The sequence below is a fragment of the Mus caroli genome, unplaced genomic scaffold (genome assembly GCF_978045245.1).
Source record: "Mus caroli unplaced genomic scaffold, Mus_caroli_1 scaffold_16, whole genome shotgun sequence".
Classification (NCBI taxonomy): Eukaryota; Metazoa; Chordata; class Mammalia; order Rodentia; family Muridae; genus Mus; species Mus caroli.
The window spans coordinates 7224839-7235152 of NW_028227271.1; the positions used below are offsets into that span (position 1 = coordinate 7224839).

The 10314-nt window shown below is 41.2% G+C and overlaps 1 pseudogene; it reads left to right on the forward strand.

Moving 5' to 3' along the window:
• The first annotated feature begins 6780 nt into the window (after positions 1–6780).
• Positions 6781–7432, forward strand: LOC110311106 (large ribosomal subunit protein uL1 pseudogene; annotated as a pseudogene).
• Positions 7433–10314: the final 2882 nt, after the last annotated feature.

Below are 10314 nucleotides of genomic sequence, written 5' to 3' on the forward strand. Positions count from 1 at the left end.
TAGACAGTGATACCCCCAGTGCTGAGAGTTTGAGGGTTCACCAGACACCCCTCATGCCTCCAGTTGATATTCTCTCAGGCTTGACTTGCTTGAAACATATCCTGGCCTGGCTATTTCACCCAGTGCCATTCTGCTTCCTTCCCTCTCCACCTTGTACATCTGACTCCTCTCCGGGGCTGCTTCTGTAACATCAAACCTAAGACAGAAGAAGAAGATAACAAGCCTTGGGTGTAACTGTGTATCCTGTTAGGAGTGAGTACGGTCTTGAAGAATAACAAGATGAGAGAGCAAGAGAGGAAGGGGTGATGAGGGTCTCAATGGGGAAGGAGACTAGGGGATGTCACTGAAGTGGGCCATGCCTGCAGGAAGTGAAGAGCACTGTGAGAGTCTGGGAGGGTGACCAAGGCCAGTAGAGATACGAAAGAACAAGAAGGCCATTGGTGGCGCTGGAAAGAGCAGCTGAGGAGGTCAGGGAGATGTGGTCATGAGTTAACAGCTTGATGTAGGATTTTATAAGGAGGATTATTTCAACAGGTTGTGTGTGTGTCTGTGTGTGTGTGTGTGTGTGTGTGTGTTACAAAGCCACTAGTGTTCCAGAAAACCAAGAGCAGGATCAGAATATGGAAAGCCACCTTGCAAAGAAAGACTCTCAGGGCTGGCTGCAAGTGTTGGTGAATAGGGGGCTTGCCAGGCCAAGTGTGAGAGTTTAGATCTCAGTACCTACATAAATATTGTGATGTGGTGGTATTCATACCTGCAATATCAGGACTGGACACGGAGAGATAGGAGTGTCTGTAGGGATGGGTGAACAGCTAGGCTAGCTGAACTGGTGAGCTCCAGATTCTATGGGGGGGGGGAGAACCTGAGACCTCCAGATGCTGTGGGAGGCTCTGTCTTTAAAAAATGAGAGAGGGACTAAGAAAGGACTTCACATGCACACACTTAAACACGGTGCATATACGCACAAGTTTAAACAGACTGAGTCTCTTATATAGAAATAATGGATGTGGATATCATAGTTACATTTACATAATCAGATGCGTGCAGAAGTCAGGGTTGCTTAACCAAGGTTCCATCGGCATGCGCCATAGTAGAGACGAACAAGGTAGACTGGCAGGAGAGCTCACTAGCCCCTGCCTATATTTTTCATGGGAAGGTTCCTCCCTTCTTTCACGCTTACCTTCCTGTCTATATGCACCCTAATCTGGCAGATACTGACAAAACCTTCAGCTTTGTTTCTGAGGAAGCTCAGGTAGGTTGATGCAGCTCAGTGTGGAAGATTCATGGAATTCTTACAGTAGAATCTTCCAGGCCTGAATGAGCATGGACCTCTAACTCACCATGGGAGGCCTGGGAGGGAGGGAGAGGGGAGGGAGGGAGGGACGGAGGCAGAGCAGTGTGTGTGTGACCAGCCCTTATCTCGATATTGTGAGGTACGGGGCAAGGTGGAGAGTGATACCACACATCTTATCGCAAAAAGCCCACACAGAGGAGGGAGCAGCTGCCTCCCTTGGCCTGGGTTCCTGGAGTTCGGCATTCTTGAATTAACTGGGTAGAAGGGAAAAGATAACATATAGTTTTCCAGCTAGTTATGCAAGGTGACACTTATTAACTAGGCTCTGGGTGAGGAGACTCTCAGTCCCAAGCAGGTTTGGGAGGAAAACTTGGTTTTCCTAATTCCCCTATCAGGTGGACAGTCCGCAGAGCACCACACACCTCTATTTAGACTTTTATATAAGATTGAACCAGGTGATTGGGGGACCAGGAATTCTGGTATGCCTTCCCAATGCTGGAGTGGGGATGGAACTGTCAAATCCCAGCTAGCACAGAGGGGCTCTTGAGAGGTCCCCACATGAGATCCAGAGTGCCATTTCATGACAGAGGTATATCCTGAGTTTTCAGACAAAGGGGAATTGGAGTGCACTAACCTAAGGCACTCTCCTGGCCTCCCAGAATCCTCTGCTTTCTCATTAGAAGGTACTGGATCCTCCCCAGAGAGCAAGATGGGATCCGGATCTACTCAATAGCGTCTCACCCCGTCGTCGTTCCTCTTCAGTACATTGAATTCATTTGTGTCAATATTTTACTTTGGAGAGTAGAGAAACTACCAGAACCTACAAGCCAGCCAGCCAAAACAATAGCATAGCCGTGAACAGAATTTGAGTCTTCTTGGACAGCCTATGTTCAAGGAAAATATTCTCTGTGCTTCAGTTGTCTAAATTGGCTCCTCTTACTTCATCCAAAAATATTAACTGACTGTGGTTCTGTTGTATCAATGGGATTGGTTTTATTATTAAATGAAAAATGGGGATAAATACAGGCCCTATGATGAGAAGTTGGGGGCCCAATGTCGTGGTCTGCTGCAGTCTTGTCTTTAGATGTGTCTGAGATCTGCCCTAAAGGCCCAACCAAGACTGTATTATCAGTTGCCTCTCTCTTAGACACTTTGGAGGGTTTATCATGTTCAAAAAATTGCTGGTGCTAACCATGCCATGGGGGCCAGATGAGATGCCAACTGTCAGCTATGGCCCTGCATATACATTAGTAGCTCTCATATAGCCTAAGGCGGTACTTGGTGGCACAGTCCTGAACAGTGGTGAGGAGTTTTTGTCAATCATTTCTTTCCTCTCTGTTATGATTTCCTTTGCATAGATGAAATCAGTAGCTAAGACTTGGAGATTTCACTGATGGCCCCGGATCTCTCATGAGAAACCCAGAGAGGCTCAGGAAGGATCCAGTGCAGCGTTAATGACACAGTAAAACCTAGAGTCTATGGAAGAGTTGGCAGGGTAAGCCTATGTGGTGATAACTCTCCTTTAGAAGGAGATCTATCAAGGGAAATCTCTGGAGCTAAACTATCCAAACAAAAAGATAAAAATCTCAAAGAGATGGCTAAATCGATGTAATCTCCTATGACAGGTTTCAACCCATCTGTTTTACCATCCGAGGCCAAGTTAAGTCAGGCGCCGTGGGAATGATGCTATCTCTACCCCCAGCTCTGACTAGATACACAGGAATCCCTGCAAAAGCACCAGGGTTCAGGTCAGTTGTCAAGCAGAGGTCGTCCCTGCAATGAGGGGACTTGATGTGAGAGGCCGATTCTTACCTACCTTCCCACCGCATCATAGATGTTAAAACGTTAGTGTGGGCGACCCATGGGGTTACATTACGCTTGCCTGTTAAATTTGGGTAACAGAAGAGGGTTCTGATTTGTTTGTTTTTGTTTTGAATAGGTACCCTAAGCTATTTTCTTTCTAGTGCAAGCTCTAGAAGCCAGATTGTTTTTTTAGGGTAAAGAGAACTGATAGAAAGCCAGGTACTGATTAATTAAAGAATAGCTCTTCTGTAGGAAATGGTTTTCCATTTCTGCTTCACCACCCTTTGTTACTGACCACCTCCTGGTCACTGACCAAGGCTCTTTCTGCAGTTATGATGTCATCAGAATCACTCAGCTGTCAACAAGAGTCTTTGGTCCAGCAACGAGATTAGTCATGTTGAGAGAGCATTTATGCTAATTAACCATGGGTGGAAATCAAAGTTACACATGAAAAAATTACATGAAGAATTACATCTTTTCTTCAAGAATCTTTATGTAATTTGCCTGCCCCTTGACATAAACTTAATTTAAAAATTAAAACACAAAACCAAAATATAAGATAACTCTAGCAGTAACTTTCAATTCATGGTTCAGGATAGTAGTTCAGAAGGGACCACTTCGGTCTAAGGTCAAGTAAAGAACTGGCAAGGCTGAATTTCTGTGTCCATAAAAGTCAGTGCATGATGCTAACTGCCTCTCTCCAAACTAGAGAGATGGATGGGTGTGCACAGAGGTCCACACAGAGCAGAGCAGACACCGGCAAACAAAGACACATTCATAGACACAGAAGGAAAAGAGCTTGCTCTGGGAATTGTAAACAACTGGTGGATTTCTGAATGCTCAATGTGGACTAGTCTGAGAGTTAAAAAGTCCAGAGCAATGGTCAGTGAGGGAACCCCTCTGTGGACCTCAATTGCTGGGGTTCTGCCATGTCCTGAGAGTGAATATTGAGAGAGAAGTCTCCTCATGCTCAAGGGTAGGGGGTAGGAGACATCTAACCTATTTGTACCCAACTCTGGCTGGTTCTAGCCTTCCATTTGAGAGAAGAAAAAAAAATACTCAACTTGAGTTTCTTCAAAGCATCCCATCTCACCGTAAAGATTGGGGATGGAAGGCTTAACAGCAGTTTTGAAGTTAACAGTCCAGGGCATCAGACTCACTAAAGACAGACCTAAATGAAGGTAAGAAAACTTTTCTCTCACATCCTACTACACTTAATGAAGACCTACCTGAAGTGGTTCTTCTGACCCAGACATCACAATTGGTAGTCGAGACTAATTGCATGCTATACTAAAAGGTGGAACTCCATCTGAAGAGTCGGGACAAGCACCGAAAGCAAGCTGGGGCACCCACAGAATCATTGGACTCACCAGACTGAGAATTAAGATAAATCCAACTGAATTGTTAAGGATTCTCATGGCTACAAATGCGGATGGGCCGTGTGCATGCAAACAGAAGGACTCTGAAAAAAGAACTTGGTAAATGCTATAGATGGAAAGCTACCACAGGAGTGAGAACTGCTTTTATGTGTGACACTTGTTTTTTAGATGCCATATTGGTAGACTTTCATCGTATATAGTGATAGATTTTTATAAGATTTTCATTCAAATATGTTATGCATTTAGTGAGGAACATCCCCATACTTTATATAGCCTCACGTCTGCTTTGTGTCGTTATATAAACACACATATAACTATGAATATATAATTTATTTAAACACACACATACACACAAATACATACATACACACATGTGTGTATGTCTGTATATATAAATTCCAGAACCCACATATGAGAGAAGTTGTGATATTTGTCTTTCTGAGTTGAGCTTATTCTGCTTAACATTATGATCTTCAGTTCCATCCATCTCCCTGAAAATTCATTCATCATTATGGAAAAATAAAACTCCATTATACACGCACACATATCACATCACATCTCTCTATTCATTCACGTGTGGATGGACAACCAGACTGGTTCCATAACTTTACTTCTATGACATCTGATGGAGGACGGCTATCTAAAATATGAAGAACTCAAAAATCTCAGTGCCCCCCCCAAAAAATCAGGCAATCCAATCAATAAATTGGCTAGTGACATTGACAGGAACTTCTTTAAAAATAAAGACAAATGGCCAAAAAAATGTGGGGGGAAAGATATTCAACATCCTTACCCATCAGAGAAATTTAAATTAAATCTATACTGAGATTCTAGCTCACTCTAGTCAGAATTGCTTTTATGAAGTTGGACTCATTAGTCACTAAGTACAACTGAGAAGAGACTCCGAACTTAAGGATCTCCCAACAGAAACTCACAAAACTGAAAAGCAAACGAAAAGGAGACTGAAAAAAAACCAGAATAAACTATCCACTCACAGGGTGTTTTCACCAAAACCAACAGAAGAAAGCAGAGAGAGAAGAAAAGAAAAATATTTGAAACAATAATAACGAGACTGTCCCCCAAATTAACACCAGACCCAAAGCATGGATTCAGGAAGCTCAGAGACCACCAAGAAGGATAAATGAAAAGAAGGAAAGAAGAGAAGAAGAGAGGGATACTACCTCATAAATGTCCTGTAGTCAAGCTACAGACTATCACAGATAGTCTGTAGATATCTATAGATAGTCTATCTATATAGATCTAGATAGATGATAGATAGATAGATAGATAGATAGATAGATAGATAGATAGATAGATAGACTATCACAGATAGGGAAGTGTCTGAAAGAAGCAAGAGAAAACCCTGTCTTGCTTACCAAAGAGTAAAGGTAAGGGCCTGAGGCCAGGCAAGGTGGCTGAGTGGGTAAAGGAGCTTGCTGTTAAGCCCTGAAGACCTGAGTTCAATGTTCAGGATTCACATAGTGGAACTGGCCATGGAAAGTTGTCCTCTGACTTCCTCACACACACTCTGTCATGCATTCATTTCCCAAACACAAAATAGGTAAGATGTGATTTTAAAATTGTTACTTATGATAGCTGTAATGGCTATTCTTGGTTGTCAACTTGACTATATCTGGAATGAACTACAATCCAGAAATGGAGGGCACGTTTGTGACCTGGATCTTGAGGCAGAAAGATAACATGCCTTTGAGCCAGATCTTGAGGTGGGATGGCCCACACTCTTATTCTGGATCAACATACATCTTTAATCTGCATCTCGAAGCACACCGTTAATCTGGGCCATATCTTCTGCTGGAGACCTATATAAGGACAGTGGAAGAAGGAAGGGTTTACTCTTTACCTGCTTGCACTAACTTAGCCACCACATCTATTCGATCCTGCTTTGTCAGGACTCCAGCTTATACAGAGGACCAGCTGGAACATCCAGCCTTGTAGAACTGAGCAACTACTAGATTCTTGGACTTGCCATTCACAAGTGGCCCTATGGGGTAGTTAGACTGTAGCCTATAACTCATTCCAAAAATAATTCTGTGGAATATATATATATATATATATATATTCATTCCATATGTCTGTGATTCTAGAAATCCCTGACTAGTACAATCTGTAGAAACCTTGAAGAATTTGGAAAGAGAAACACGGATCTCATGAACCTAGACTTTTTCAATTGCACAGTTTTTCTTCAAAAATAAAAGAAGAAATCAAGGCTGGAAAGGTGTGACCAACTAATTTTTAAAAATATTCAAGGAATCTTCTTTTCTGGTTTCCGAGGCAGCTGCAGCCATGAGCAGCAAAGTCTCATGCGACACCCTGTACAAGGTGGTGCAGGAAGTACTGCACAGGAACCAGTGCAAGCAGGATAAGTTTCTGGAGAGGGCGGAGCTGCAGATCAGCCTGAAGAACTACAGCCCTCAGAAAGACAAACACTTCTTGGGCACTGTCAGGCTAAGGTCCACCCCTTGCTCCAAGTTTTCCTCATGCGTTCTGGGGAACCAGCAGCACTGTGATGAAGTTAGGGCCATGGATATCCCCACATGGACATAGAGAAGTGTAAGAAGCTTAATAAGAGCAAGAAGTTGGTCAAAAAGCTGGCCAAGAAGTACGATGCCTCTTTGGCCTCTGAGTCTCTGATCAGCAGATCCCATGTATTCTGGGCCCAGGCTTAAACAAGGCTGGCAAGTTCCCCTCCATGGGGACACACAATGAAAACATGGCGGCCAAAGTGGATGAGGTGAAATCTACAATCAAGTTCCAGATGAAGAAGGTGCCATATCTGGCTGTTGCTGTCGGTCACGTGAAGATGACCGATGATGCGCTGGTCTACAACATCGATCTGGCTGTCAATTTCTTGGTGTCCTTGCTCAAGAAAAACTGGCAAAATGTCCGGGCTTTGTACATCAAGAGCACCATGGGCAAGCCCCAGCGTCTGTATTAGGATACTCCAATAAACCTCAGTGCTGCCACTCAAAAAAAAAAAAAAAAATCAAAGAAGCAGAAAATGATACATTAGAAACTCAGATCTATGAAAAGGAAAAACACAGAAAATGAAGAAGAGAAACGATTTATTTTTGTTGGTCCAACACATAATCATTTGTTCAAACTCATCACCATATTGAATTGTTTTTGCCTATGTGTTTGCATGTGTAAACAGTAACAAACATGGCAGACAGGATGAGCACCAATAGTATCAGCTACATTGTATCAGTTAAAGCACAGAAGTATCAGTAGTATCAGCTACATTGTATCAGTTAAAGCACAGAAGTTTCAATAGTATCAGCTACATTGTATCAGTTAAAGCATAGAAGTATCAGTAGTATCAGCTACATTGTATCATCAGCTAAAGCACAGATTGTTAGGGGATAAAAGAAAACAAAGCAAGTTCCAACAGGAAGTGCTCTGGATAGAATGTGTGTAGGTTAAAGGTCAGTGGTGAAAGCTGGATCTCGGTCAAGTCAAGCAACAGAGTTCCCTGCTTAGATTAACTTCATACACAGGAAATTTCACAGCAAGAACATTGTCTGGCATACAAGGGAAATCACATAAGAATAGAGTGGTTCAACTGGGCAGTGGTGGTGCATGCCTTTAATCCCAGCACTTGGGAGGCAGAGGCAGTCGAATTTCTGAGTTCGAGGCCAACCTGGTCTACAGAGTGAGTTCCAGGATAGCCAGGGCTACACAGAGAAACCCTGTCTCTAAAAACAACAACAATAACGACAAACAAACCAACAAAAATAGAGTGGTTCTCTAAAATGACGTGGCAGAGAAACAAAACATAGAAGCAAAAACTGGTAGAACTTCCAGGAAACAAATTCCTTGAGTCAGAATAGACCCCACACGCCTACACACACCTGAGGAGAAATTCACCAGGGTCAGAGTTGAACTCAACTGCATTCTTAATCAACTGTGTGTTTGCTATACACTAATTGGCTTGATCCAATATCAACAAAATACAGATTTTCAAGCACAAATGAAACATTCAATATAAGCTAAATATTGTAAGACAAAATAGGCCTCAACTTTAGAAATAACAGAAACTTCATGCAACATATTATTTCAAAAATAAAACTAAAATTAGATTAGACACATAATAGAAGGCAGTTAGGATAGCAAAGATAATAGTTGGAGATTGAACAATGTACTTTTAAATTACATGTGGTTCAAAAAAGATGTGAAAAATTGTGAAATATCTTGAACTAAATAAAAATTAAAACACAACTTATAAAAAAGTATGGAGCTCAGTAAAAGTAATATTTAGAGGGATTTATAGCATTAAAGCATATGTTAGAAAAGAAAAATATCTAATGTTCATTAAGTTCTCATTGTAGGAAACTAAAAAAAGAAAATAATAACTCCAAAGCAAAAAGAAGAAAACCGATAATGAAAATTACATTAAAAATCAATCAAATTAAGCATAGGATGTTGCGTTTTTAAAAAATCAATGAAATAAAAAGCTAACTTCTTTGAAAAAGATTTTTGGAAAAAATAAACACGTTCTTTTGCAAAACTAACTAGGAAAAAAGGGGGAGAAAACACCAATTACTATCAGAAATAAAACAGAGACATCACTACAGATGCCAACGATGCTCAGATAAACAATAAATACTATGAACAACTTGACCCACAAAAAACCTGGATTAAATGGTCTCTTTCCTTCAAGGCAAAAGCTTCCCGAACGCATGCGATGTAATACAAATAACTGGAAGACCTTATCTCAGTTAGGAAGCTAAATCTGTTTAGTATTATCTCAAAATACACCAGGCACCGATGGGTTTACGGGTGGATGCCACCAATCATTTAAAGAAGATACTGTATTCTCAGTGATCTCACTGGGAATCAGCAGCAGACAGGCTCTTATTTTCTTTCTGATATCAGAATTTTGTGGGTTTTTTTTTTTCTAACTTTTCCCTCCCGGAAAAAGGCTATTAATTTTAACATTTTTTGAAGAAATAGCTTTGGGGTTTGTTGCTTTTGCTTCTCATTTTCCTCTTTACATATTTCATGGGTTTGTGTGATCATTTTTATCACTCACTTTTTTTCTGATCACTTTAATTTCCCTTTCCTTTTCTGGTTTCTTATGGTGGAATCTTTAGTCTTCGCTAATATCTGCTTTCTACCTCTTCCTGTGGTGCCACCACTGCCTTACAGTCTGAGCCACATGTAAATTGTTTATAAGAAACAATTACAGGATCAGTATCACCCATGAACACTGAAATAAAGATCCACAAGAAAATATTGGTTAACAAGGTCAGTATTCTACACAATCAAATATATGCCACCACCAAGCAGGCTTTATCCTAGGTGCGAAAGGAGAGTTGAGTAATCAGTCACCTCATCAAAAAGATGATGGAAAAAAAGATCACTTATCATATTGAAAAATACAGAAAGAGGCACTTTTCAAATGTCAAACACACGTTTTTTAAAACCTCTCTGTAAACAAAGAATAGAACTAAGCAACCCAATAAAGATATTCTTCAGTTGACATCACACTTAAGGCTAGGAAACTGGATGCTCCCTAAGGAGCCTAGGAACGAAGCAAGGATCCCCTCTTTTTCCACCTTACCACCTATTTTCAATGCTGCAAGAGAAGTCCCATCGATGTGATAAGAAAAAGAAGTAAAGGGAATTTGATGAAGAAGAAGGAAATAAAGCCAGCTTTGTTCAGAAATGACCCAATCGTCCATGAAGAAGGTCTGTGTAGCAGAATCAACAACAAACTCCTAGAACTCATTAAGGGATTATTCTAGTTGAGTTTCAGGATGGAAGCTCAATGTACCTGCAATAAGCAGGTAGTGTTTGAAGTTAAAACCACAATGCCGT